This window comes from Mauremys mutica, chromosome 4 (genome assembly GCF_020497125.1).
Source record: "Mauremys mutica isolate MM-2020 ecotype Southern chromosome 4, ASM2049712v1, whole genome shotgun sequence".
Lineage (NCBI taxonomy): Eukaryota > Metazoa > Chordata > Testudines > Geoemydidae > Mauremys > Mauremys mutica.
In genome coordinates this window covers 159,341,962-159,352,156 of record NC_059075.1, presented here as the reverse complement: position 1 = coordinate 159,352,156, position 10,195 = coordinate 159,341,962, and the positions used below count along the sequence as shown (strand labels likewise).

At 47.0% G+C, this 10,195-nt stretch overlaps 1 long non-coding RNA gene across 1 annotated transcript; it reads right to left on the bottom strand.

Annotated features, from left to right (window-relative positions):
• Window positions 1-2,330: 2,330 nt before the first annotated feature.
• Window positions 2,331-8,947, bottom strand: LOC123368149. Its single transcript, XR_006578704.1, has 3 exons — window positions 8,723-8,947; window positions 6,133-6,314; window positions 2,331-2,424 (listed from the first exon to the last, which is right to left on the bottom strand). It is a non-coding gene; the product is annotated as an uncharacterized LOC123368149 (long non-coding RNA).
• Window positions 8,948-10,195: the final 1,248 nt, after the last annotated feature.

Here is a 10,195-nt window from a genome sequence, read left to right as displayed (position 1 = left end):
GATAGATCAGACGCAGTGTTCAGAGGTGACCATGTTACAGCCCAAGAGACAAACATCCCAACCAAGCAGCGCTGCTGAGCTGAATGTAAGAACTTCCCAGGCCCGGCAAAAACTTTCCTCTGTCTGTTTAGACTGCGGTCACTCAGCCAGGGTCTGTGCAGCACCTGGCACAAGGTGACCGCTCCCCGTGACCTCAGTTTCTTCTACGGTAACGCTCTTTCACTTCCACTTTGATGAACAAAATCTCGCACCCAGCTGTGATCAGTGACCGTTACCCACATGTGAAGATTCTGGCCCAGAAAACAGATGTCTTTTTCCAATACACACTTTCAACTTGTTGCCAAAAGACAAGAAAGAAGAAGCCAGAAACGTCTCAAGATTTTGGTTTTTAAAAATAAATCCAAAAGTCCCCCTCTCGAATCACACACTTTCTGTGGACCGAAAATCTGTTGGGTCTAATACCCTGTTTTTCCATACAAAAAAACACAGTAAAAGATACTCAGAAAAATGCAGAAATTTTCTCCTGTAAAAAAATTTCAACTTTTCATAGAAAAGCTGAAAACTGAAAAGTTTGGGCCACAAACTCGAATTTTATTCCCCCCCAGGAATCAGACACTTTTCAGGAAAACTTCTCATTGACATTTTAACTTCCCTTCAAATCTGCCACATTAAAGGACCCCCCTCACCGCCGCCGAAATGCCGTGAAGACCTGGAGCGAGTGAAGGACCCCCCGCCGCCAAAGTGCTGCCGAGGACCTGGACCGCCACTAGGTATGTAAAAGAAATTTAAAAAGGCAGCTAAGGCGTGGGGCCCTCTTAGGCACAGGCACAGAGCCCGATTCCCAAATTGTCGGAGAAAAAGTTAGTATCGGGATGACCTATGTATAAACAAAATGCAGCTGTTGCTTATTATTGTCTGTAACAAAAGTATAAATGCTGCTGGAATTGTTTACCTGGGGAGAGACCTGTCTAGGAGGGGGAGACCCTATGTCCTAGCGCATCTCTCCCTGCTGTAGCTGCTAAACAGAGTAAAGTATCTGACTTTGCTGCACCCAACCAAACAGTGAGAACTCTGTTATTCTCCGACAATGTGGGGGCTCGCCCGGGATGGCAACGCCCACGGAGCCACAGACGGCGGCTACGGATCGTTCCCCTTCGAACCCCATGGCGCCACAAGGGAGGTAAGAGACCTTTTGAAATCTCTATTGGGGTGTCGGAGGAGGACTGTCCGCGGGGCCGTCTGTCCCTCTTGGCAGGGCCGGCTTTCGGAAGTGCGGGGCCCAATTCGAACATTTTCGGCGGGGCCCTGGGAGGGATGACTAAAAAAAAGTGTAAAAAAAAAAAAAGCCTCTAATTTCTTCCATGTGCTATTTGCTTTCCATAGCTATATAAATAATACAATTATATATTATGTACATTGCATCATATGTGCTGTTGCTTGGTTATTCATGACGGCCGTTTCACATGTGTGGGTCCCCACCACTCCCTGGGGGTGTGAACATATGTGGGTCCCAGCTGCTCCCTGCCCCCATCACTGAAGCAGGTGTGCAGGGTTACTGCCCTGGGAACTGCAGGGCAGCAGTGGACATGGGGCTGGCTGGAGGGAGGGTCTGGCTGCAGGCAGGGCAAGGGGTGCAGGGCTGCCTGGAGACAGAGGAGTGCGGGACTGGCTGGCTTCAGGCAGGGGGGTGCAGCAGGGGTTGGCTGGAGACAGGGCAGGGGGGTGCGGGGCTGGGTGCGGGCAGGGCGTGCAGTGCAGGCAGAGGTGTGTGTGGGGCTGGCTGGCTTTGGACAGGGCTGCAGGGGGGTGTGGCAGGGTTTGGCTGGAGACAGGGCTGGGGGTTTGGCAGGGGTTGGCTGTGGGCACAGGGTGCAGAGCTGGCTGCAGGCAGGGGGGGCAGCAGAGGCCATTTAAATAGCCCCCAGAGCCCTGGGGTAGCAGGGCTGCAGGGTAGGGCTTGCCGTGCTCCGGTCGGAGCTCCAGCCGGGGCCGCGGGGCTTGCCGTGCTCCAGCCGGCGCTTTGGTCAGGGGAGCGGGGCCACGGAAGACCCCAGAGCAGACCTCCTGGGGTGGGAAAGTCTGTCTTTACCAGCAGCCCTAGGCAGTCTTCCCATTCACTGCTTCATCATGCCACTCTCTCAGTGGCTGGCAGGGAAACCTGGGTCCACCCTCCTCCAGGTTCCAGCTTAGGGACCCACTAGTCAACAGTCAAGGTCTGGTCTCTTCTAGAACCTTCCTGCCTTTTCCTGAGCCCTAGCTTCTCCTGACTCCAGGTTTGCTAGCCCAACCATACCTCCCTTCTCCAAGGCTGGAACTACAGAGTTTCCTACCAGTCCTTTTGCTTCCAATCTCGTGTCTTTATAGTCCCAGTCCAGCTTGTTCCTCCTCAGGTGGGCTCCCTCATTCAGCCAGTCTGCATCAACCCTTTCCAGGCAACAGTGGGGTAAACACCCCATCACAGGAAGGAATGAAAGAGAGAGAGAGAGAGTGAGTGAGTGTGTAGGGGTGGCCCGTTCATATAGGTGAACTAGGCGGTCACCTAGGACGCCAAGTTAAATGGAGTTCCAAATTCGAGGAAAAAAATAAAATGAAAAAAAGAAAGGAAAAAATGAAAAAAATACAAATAAAATAAGGAAGATGTCATCATTTCAATTCCTGTGCGCGTACGGAAGGAATATGAATTATAATTCATTTCTCTACACTTCTGAGAATTTATTAATATGTCAAATCTTTAATTTACTGCAAAAATAAATATTTGAGTGAATTTTTTTTTTCAATTTGCAAGGTAGAGTCAAGATGACCCACTCCACAACTTTGATATGCAATAACTCAGCCACAATGAAACATGCCCGCCAGCGGCAAGAGCTGCAATGCTAGTGACACCTAACTCTAATATACATCAAGGTCACATAAGCAGAAATTCATGTAGAGTGGAGCTATTGCGAGTTGCTACATGTCAAACGGTCATTTTAACACACGTCACAGGATGATGGTTAAGAATTGAGCAAATACTGTGGAAAAATGCATTTCTTGGTGCCAAAGAATAAAGAATAACATCTTTCAGCATTAGAAATCCAAAATATGAGTATCTTTAAGCATTATTAAACCTTAGTGTTATTTTCGGGCTGTATAATTATGAACTTGCATGGCCTTGCATCTGTCTCAGTTCTGGTCCTGTTAGATTCCCTGCCCCCGTCCTTTCAGTGCCAAGTAGTATTTTCAGAATTACTATCCACCACTAGAAGTTGGTGGAGAGGTAGATCCTCACTAGATCTGATGCCACCAGCAGGTTTATTACTATCATTTTAAATGTTGGCTTTAGGTAATTTGTAGGCATTGTTCATGTTAATTCTGAAAGTTTAATACATTCTGTACACCAAATTGGTTGTTGGTGGCAAGGAGCACACAAGCCTGATCTGGAGGGTGTGGAGGGGTGACACCAGTTGGTCAGAAAACTGAGGGATAGAATTGCTGACTTGAGTGTACAGAAGCCTGATTTGTATGTCTTTATTTGTTTGTGTGCATGTCGGGTGGGGGGGGGGGGGTCTGTCTGTAAGACTTGTGAATTCTAGTTGATATTATGAAGTTGTCGTCATGAAATTTCCTAATCATAGGAAACCTCTTTCTATGCGTATCCATCCTGATGGACAGGACCTACAGCAGGTACTCACTAGGCTGAGGACAATGGGAAACATACTTATGCTAAGTAGGGAAGCAGTTTGGCCAAGTTGATGTTAAGGAGAATGGGGGTTAGGAGTGGAAAGTTCCTGAAGGTTGACAGAGAACAAAAGGTTCTAAAAGAAATCACTGGGGGAAGAGCCACAGGACAGTTGGGGCAGAGGAAGGCAGGGGATAAACTGGCCAAGGTAAGGTTATCTGAGCCGGGGGAGAAGGCTGGGTTTTTGTGCATATAAGTGATGCATTGCAACAGAAGGATGTTGGATGACACCAAGTGACCCTAATCCAGGCCCATAGACTGGTTTGGTGTGTTGAGGAAACTGAGACAGGGAATTGCATGTAGGGTTTACAATTTTGGTTCCAATCTGTGTATTTTCTGTGTGTTGCAGTAAATAGCACTAGGGTGTTAGAATCCTGGGCAAAGTGTTTGCATGTTATAATCTACACCAAGATGGACAACGTGAGCCTGAGAAGGAGCCAGAATGTACCAATATACATTGCCAAAGAGCCACAGTTATACTCAGCAGCCTCCCCTCAGCTCCCCCACCCTGCTCCCAGTGTCTCCCCCCCACCGGCAGCCCTGTCGATCAGCGTCTCCCCCGCCTTCCCCTCATCTCCCGATCAGCTGTTTTGTGGCGTGCAGGAGGCTCTGGGTGAGAGGGGGGAGGATCGAGGGCACGGCAGGCTCAGGGGATGGGACAGGAAGAGGTGAAGTGGGAGCAGGGCCTGTGGCAGAGCCAGGGGTTGAGCAGTGAGCACCCCCCTGGATATTGGAAAGTTGGCGCCTGTAGCTCCAGCCCTGGAGTCGGTGCCTATACAAGGAGCCGCATATTAACTTCTGAAGAGCCGCACATGGGTCTAGAGCCACAGGTTGGCCACCCCGATCTACACGGCCCCTGGAAGAGGTAAAACACCTATGGGTGTACTTCTGGGAGAGGACATGTTGAAGGACATTCTGAGCTTCAAAAACTTCCCAGTTGACATCTCAGATGAGCCCCCACTTGTAACGCTGACAAGCCCTAGTTTTCAGTGGGCAGGATTGAACCTTGGACATTTGAATCTTAGTGTAAGAGCCTTGACTGTATGAGCTGAAAGCCACGTGACCCTTAAGTCAAAGTTGTAGCAGACTCCTTAGTTCAGATGGTTCAGGCGCCGGCCCTGGCCTTGCGGCCACAGCCGACACCAGCCCTGGCATTGTGGCCATGAAAGTCAGTAGGTACAGCTTTCCTCTGGATGTCTTCTTAGAGAAAGGACCCAGAATATCTACAGCTACATGCTGAAATGGAACCTCAATCATGGGGAGTGGCTGAAGAGGGGCCTTGACCTAGTCTTGGGCTTTACCACTCTCTGGCACACCTCACGACACCAGAGATAGGTAGAAATGTCCTTGCTGATTCCCTCCCAGTCGGAATGACTTCCCCAAATGGTCTTTGGTCCTGTTCACCCCAGCATGGCCACTAGGGTGATCGTGGGCTAAGCTCCAGAGTTTTTCCCTATACTTAGTTGGAACTACTGTCTCTGAGGAAGCCAGTCCTCCCTGTGCCCACCAGAAAGGGTCTCCTTGTGTAAGAGTCCTCCTTCTACAACACACCTGGACCTATTAGAAGAGCTGAGAGGTGAGTAGGTTACTCTGGGCTGCCATCCAAGCTCCCTTGAGGCTCTCATCCGCTTCCTGCTCTACCTGGAACTGCTCCATAAGACGTTAGTTCCTCGTTATGTTGTGAACTTTGGCTGGGTCACACGAAGCGATGCAGATGATGTGGGTGTCTCCATTGACTGTGAACTGCTCTACGCTGGTGCGCTAGGTGGTATTTCAGGCTCCAGTTGACCTTGCACCGGTTTAGCTGCTGCTGCAGGTGCAGGCTTCATGGAGCTCCTTGGTGCTGGCTCCTGTCTCTGGTGGGGTTGTAAGCGCAGGCTGTGATGCTGACTGCTCTGCCGGATCTGATCCTTGCATGGGTTCTGGCTGGGTCCCAGGAACTGGGTCTACAACCACAGTCATGGATTCTGGTCTGGGGTATGGCTGGGTCAGCGAGCCAATGGTATCTAACCTGTTCGTCTCTCCAGTTCGGAGGACAGACAGAAAGACAGAAAAAGGGAGACGTTTCCTCAGTTTTACAAAGTTCAAGCCCCATGCGCACTCACTTCCTTTTACCTATGAAATGCAGTGAGACTATTTAACCCTTCAGAAGTAAAGCAAAGGGAACTACCTCCCCCAACCCACATCATTATGAAAGAGGCGGGACGCCCCCCCGCTGGCCGCTCCGCGGCCAGCGGCGGGACGCCCCAGAGGTGCTATCATCAGCTGGTTGTACACCTGGGTTGGGATACAGTGCTTGCCATGAGCTGTAGGAAAAGAGAGAGTGGACAAGGAAAACTACAAAAGTGTAGTTGTTTTAGACATGCGGCAGTTAAAGGAATGTAAGAAAAAGCCTTGTAACAGGCTTTACTCACCACTATGCGCTTCCTCATGGCCAGGCAGAGCATCACAGTGTCCTTGTCAACACTCACTCTGGGGCTGGGGTGGTTTCTTGCAGATAACTCACCCCTCCAGCCAGGGCACAGGCTTTAGCCTGTTCCTTCCAGGGTCAGCGAGCCACACTCAAATTCAAAACTATTTTAACAGAAATAAAAAGCTGACAGGTAGTGAGCTGATGAAAAAGGAGTATTTAAGAAAACATAGAATTACAGCATAATTTAAGTTACACAGTTTTTGGACGGAGAAGCTAAATCGGGGCTAATGAAACTGAGTCATTTAGACATCCATGCAGACCTGGTTGGATGGGCTCTACACTATGCTGTTTAAGATGCTCTATCAAGTCTTTCCAGGGCTTGCAATTCATACCTGGGAAGAGGAAGAGTTCTCATCTTAGGTTGAAATAATCCTGGGAAATGTAGTTCACCAAGGGACCACAATCATTTGAATTAGCTCAATTGCAGAAACAAGTCTGTTCTATTATCCTGAGCTACAATGTCTCAGAACTACTCTACCAGAAAGGAGCCCACATTCCTTCTGAATTTAAAGAGGGTACTGACAAACATTTAGCATCAGATTTTCAGGAGGCTACAATGGTGGGAGCTGGCAGGTGTGGAGCACTTTTGAAAGTCTGTCCGCTTCACTAAACCACCCAAATGGGAACTGAGCTCTTGACAATGTGGCAACAAGGGATCAATGCTGCTACAGCACACACTTCTAGTGTCTTATTAGTAAAAGTTTCCCACTGCAGTCAGGGGGATGACTTCTGGAATGAAAGTACTGCTCAGTGAAAATAAAGGAGAGAGCAAGCCTGCCCTTAATGCACAGACTGGGCCTCTTCTATTTTGGAGTTTATTTATTGTTCCAAGGCAGCACAATCTAAAATAAGAACAAACAAACAAACAAAATACATAAAAAACACACAATCAAATTTGGGCTAGGCCAGGAGCTAAGTAAATTCAAATCTTAGCAGCACAGATATTTATATGACTTACCAGCAGTACTTATCCCATCCAAAAAAAGAAGTTCCAGGTAGGCAATCTTGGATTTCATTTGGTATGAAATTTCTTCCACAGGACCTATGGAATAAGGTCTAAAGCAAGTGCAACCTGGAGTGAGGCTCCCCACCTCCTTAACTTTGTATCCAATGTGGACAAAGTAAATCATTTCCTGTTACTTTGCTGCTGAAAGAATCCCTTCTGCAGATAGAGGTCTAGCAGCACATGGAGTCACACAATATAAAAGTGGCCAAGAACAGTATGTCATTTACTGTTCGCCAAAGGTGCTATCATCAGCTGGTTCTACACCTGGGCTGGGATACAGCGCTTGCCAGGAGGTGTAGGAAAAGAGAGGGTGGACAAGGAAAACTACAAAAGTTTAAACATGCTGCAGTTAAAGGAACGTAAGAAAAAGCCTTGTAACAGGGTTTACTCACCACTATGCACTTCCTCATGGCCAGGCATAGCCTCACAGTGTCCTTGTCAACAGTCACTCTGGGGCTGGGGTGGTTTCTTGCAGATAACTCACCCCTCCAGCCAGGGCACAGTCTTTAGCCTGTTCCTTCCAGGGTCAGCGAGCCACACTCAAATTCAAAACTATTTTAACAGAAATAAGAAGCTGACAGGTAGTGAGCTGATGAAAAAGGAGTATTTAAGAAAACATAGAATTACAGGATAATTTAAGTTACACAGTTTTTGGACGGAGAAGCTAAATCGGGGCTAATGAAACTGAGTCATTTAGACATCCATGCAGACCTGGTTGGATGAGCTCTACACTATGCTGTTTAAGATGCTCTATCAAGACTTTCCAGGGCTTGCAATTCATACCTGGGAACAGGAAGAGTTCTCATCTTAGGTTGAAATAATCCTGGGAAATGTAGTTCAGCAAGGGACCACAATCATTTGAGTTAGCTGAATTGCAGAAACAAGTCTGTTCTATTATCCTGAGCTACAATGTCTCAGAACTACTCGACCAGAAAAGAGCCCACGTTCCTTCTGAATTTAAAGAGGGTACTGACAAACATTTAGCATCAGATTTTCAGGAGGCTAGAATGGTGGGAGCTGGCAGGTGTGGAGCACTTTTGAAAGTCTGTCCGCTTCACTAAACCACCCAAATGGGAACTGAGCTCTTGACAATGTGGCAACAAGGGATCACTGCTGCTACAGCACACGCTTCTAGTGTCTTATTAGTAAAAGTTTCCCACTGAAGTCAGGGGGATGACTTGTGGAATGAAAGTCCTGCTCAGTGAAAATAAAGGAGAGAGCAAGCCTGCCCTTAATGCACAGACTGGGCCTCTTCTAGTTTGGACTTTATTTATTGTTCCAAGGCAGCACAATCTAAAATAAGAACAAACAAACAAACAAACAAAATACATAAAAAACACAATCAAATTTGGGCTAGGCCAGGAGCTAAGTAAATTCAAATCTTAGCAGCACAGATATTTATATGACTTACCAGCAGTACTTATCCCATCCAAAAAAAGAAGTTCCAGGTAGGCAATCTTGGATTTCATTTGGTATGAAATTTCTTCCAAAGGACCTATGGAATAAGGTCAAAAGCAAGTGCAACCTTCCAGCCTCTCCACAGCTCCTTCTTCAGCGAGGTCACATTCAGACTGCAGCCCCCTCTCTGGGCTCAGCTACCTTTGTACACCGCTTCCTTGGGGCTGGGGGGGGAATCCAGTCCCAACCTCACTTCCAGGTTCCAGCCCAGGGCTCTGTACTGCACAGCTCAATCAAATCCTCTACCCATGTGACCATTTTCCCTGGGCCATTTCCTTCCTCACCTCTTTCCTTCCCTTCTAGGTCTCCCAGTCTGTCCTCTGGGTGCTCACTCAACACCCTGCAGGCACCTTTTGACTCCCTGCATTCTGTTTCCTCCAGCCCTTCCTCAGCTGGGCCCACTCAGTAGTTAACCTGAAATCACCTAATTTCTCTCAGGTGGGGCCCATTCTGTAATCAGGGCTGGCTGCCTCAGGGGCTCTCTATTATTATCACAGAGCTCTGGATGAGCTCTGAGAGATGATCTCCCTCTTTCTCTCCATTTTGATCTATCTATCTCTCTCTATATATCGATATATAGAGATAGATAGATATGAATTTCACACTTACATGTTCTCATACATTATACAAAGAAGTATCTGACAGATGTTCAAGGAGCAGATTTATACCACACAGATTTATACACGCGGAGAATTGATGCATTCTGACTTGCATATTTAGGGTTTTTTTTGAAAGTCATAAAATGTCAACATAGAAGACAGTTTCGCATTGTATTATTTTGCAAATGTCAGTTGCATACATGCTGCATTTATCTGTGCATTTGATCATCACCAGCGTGAATACACAGTTAAGTAATTGAAAACAATCACCCCACTAGATATGAAATTGTTCTTTTGTGAAAGGAGTTATGCTGAAGGGTTGCCATGTTGTCAGAAGGTCAGACGAATATAGGGCAAGAAGAGCTTGTCTTTTACCCAAAAAGGTCCCCAAGGTGGGAAAGCCCCTCAAGGGAAATTAGGATTAAGAGGGTTTAGTTGATGGCCCTTACTGGTTATCTAGCACAGTTTTGGTCTAACATGGAGATGAAGCTGCCCATAAAAGGAAAAGTACAGGCAAGCTTGACACAGACCAAAAGAGAGGATAAGAAAGAGAAATGATGTGGGAAATATGCCATTAATTTTGTTGTGGTGCCATAATTGTTAGATGAACAGTAGGAGTAGGGGAAATAGAGAAGACAATTATTTAGACCTAGTTGGAAGATCTGTTATTTTCTAAAAGGTATTTATGGACTGGACAGCCCAAGAGTTTTTTGACATTTTATAAAGCCTCTAGCTTTCTGAAACAGTTTTCATGATGGTGGCAGGACAATAAACATAACAGTGTCTAGTAGAATGGAGAAAACATCCTCCCCAAAACAAAAATGGGTGCCTTGAATAAATACACAGGGATGAACATGAAGAAAAAAGACACTAAAAATTATGAAAAGAAACCACCACAGAAAAATATGTATCTCGCTCTCTGTGTTTTTTGACAGGTGGGA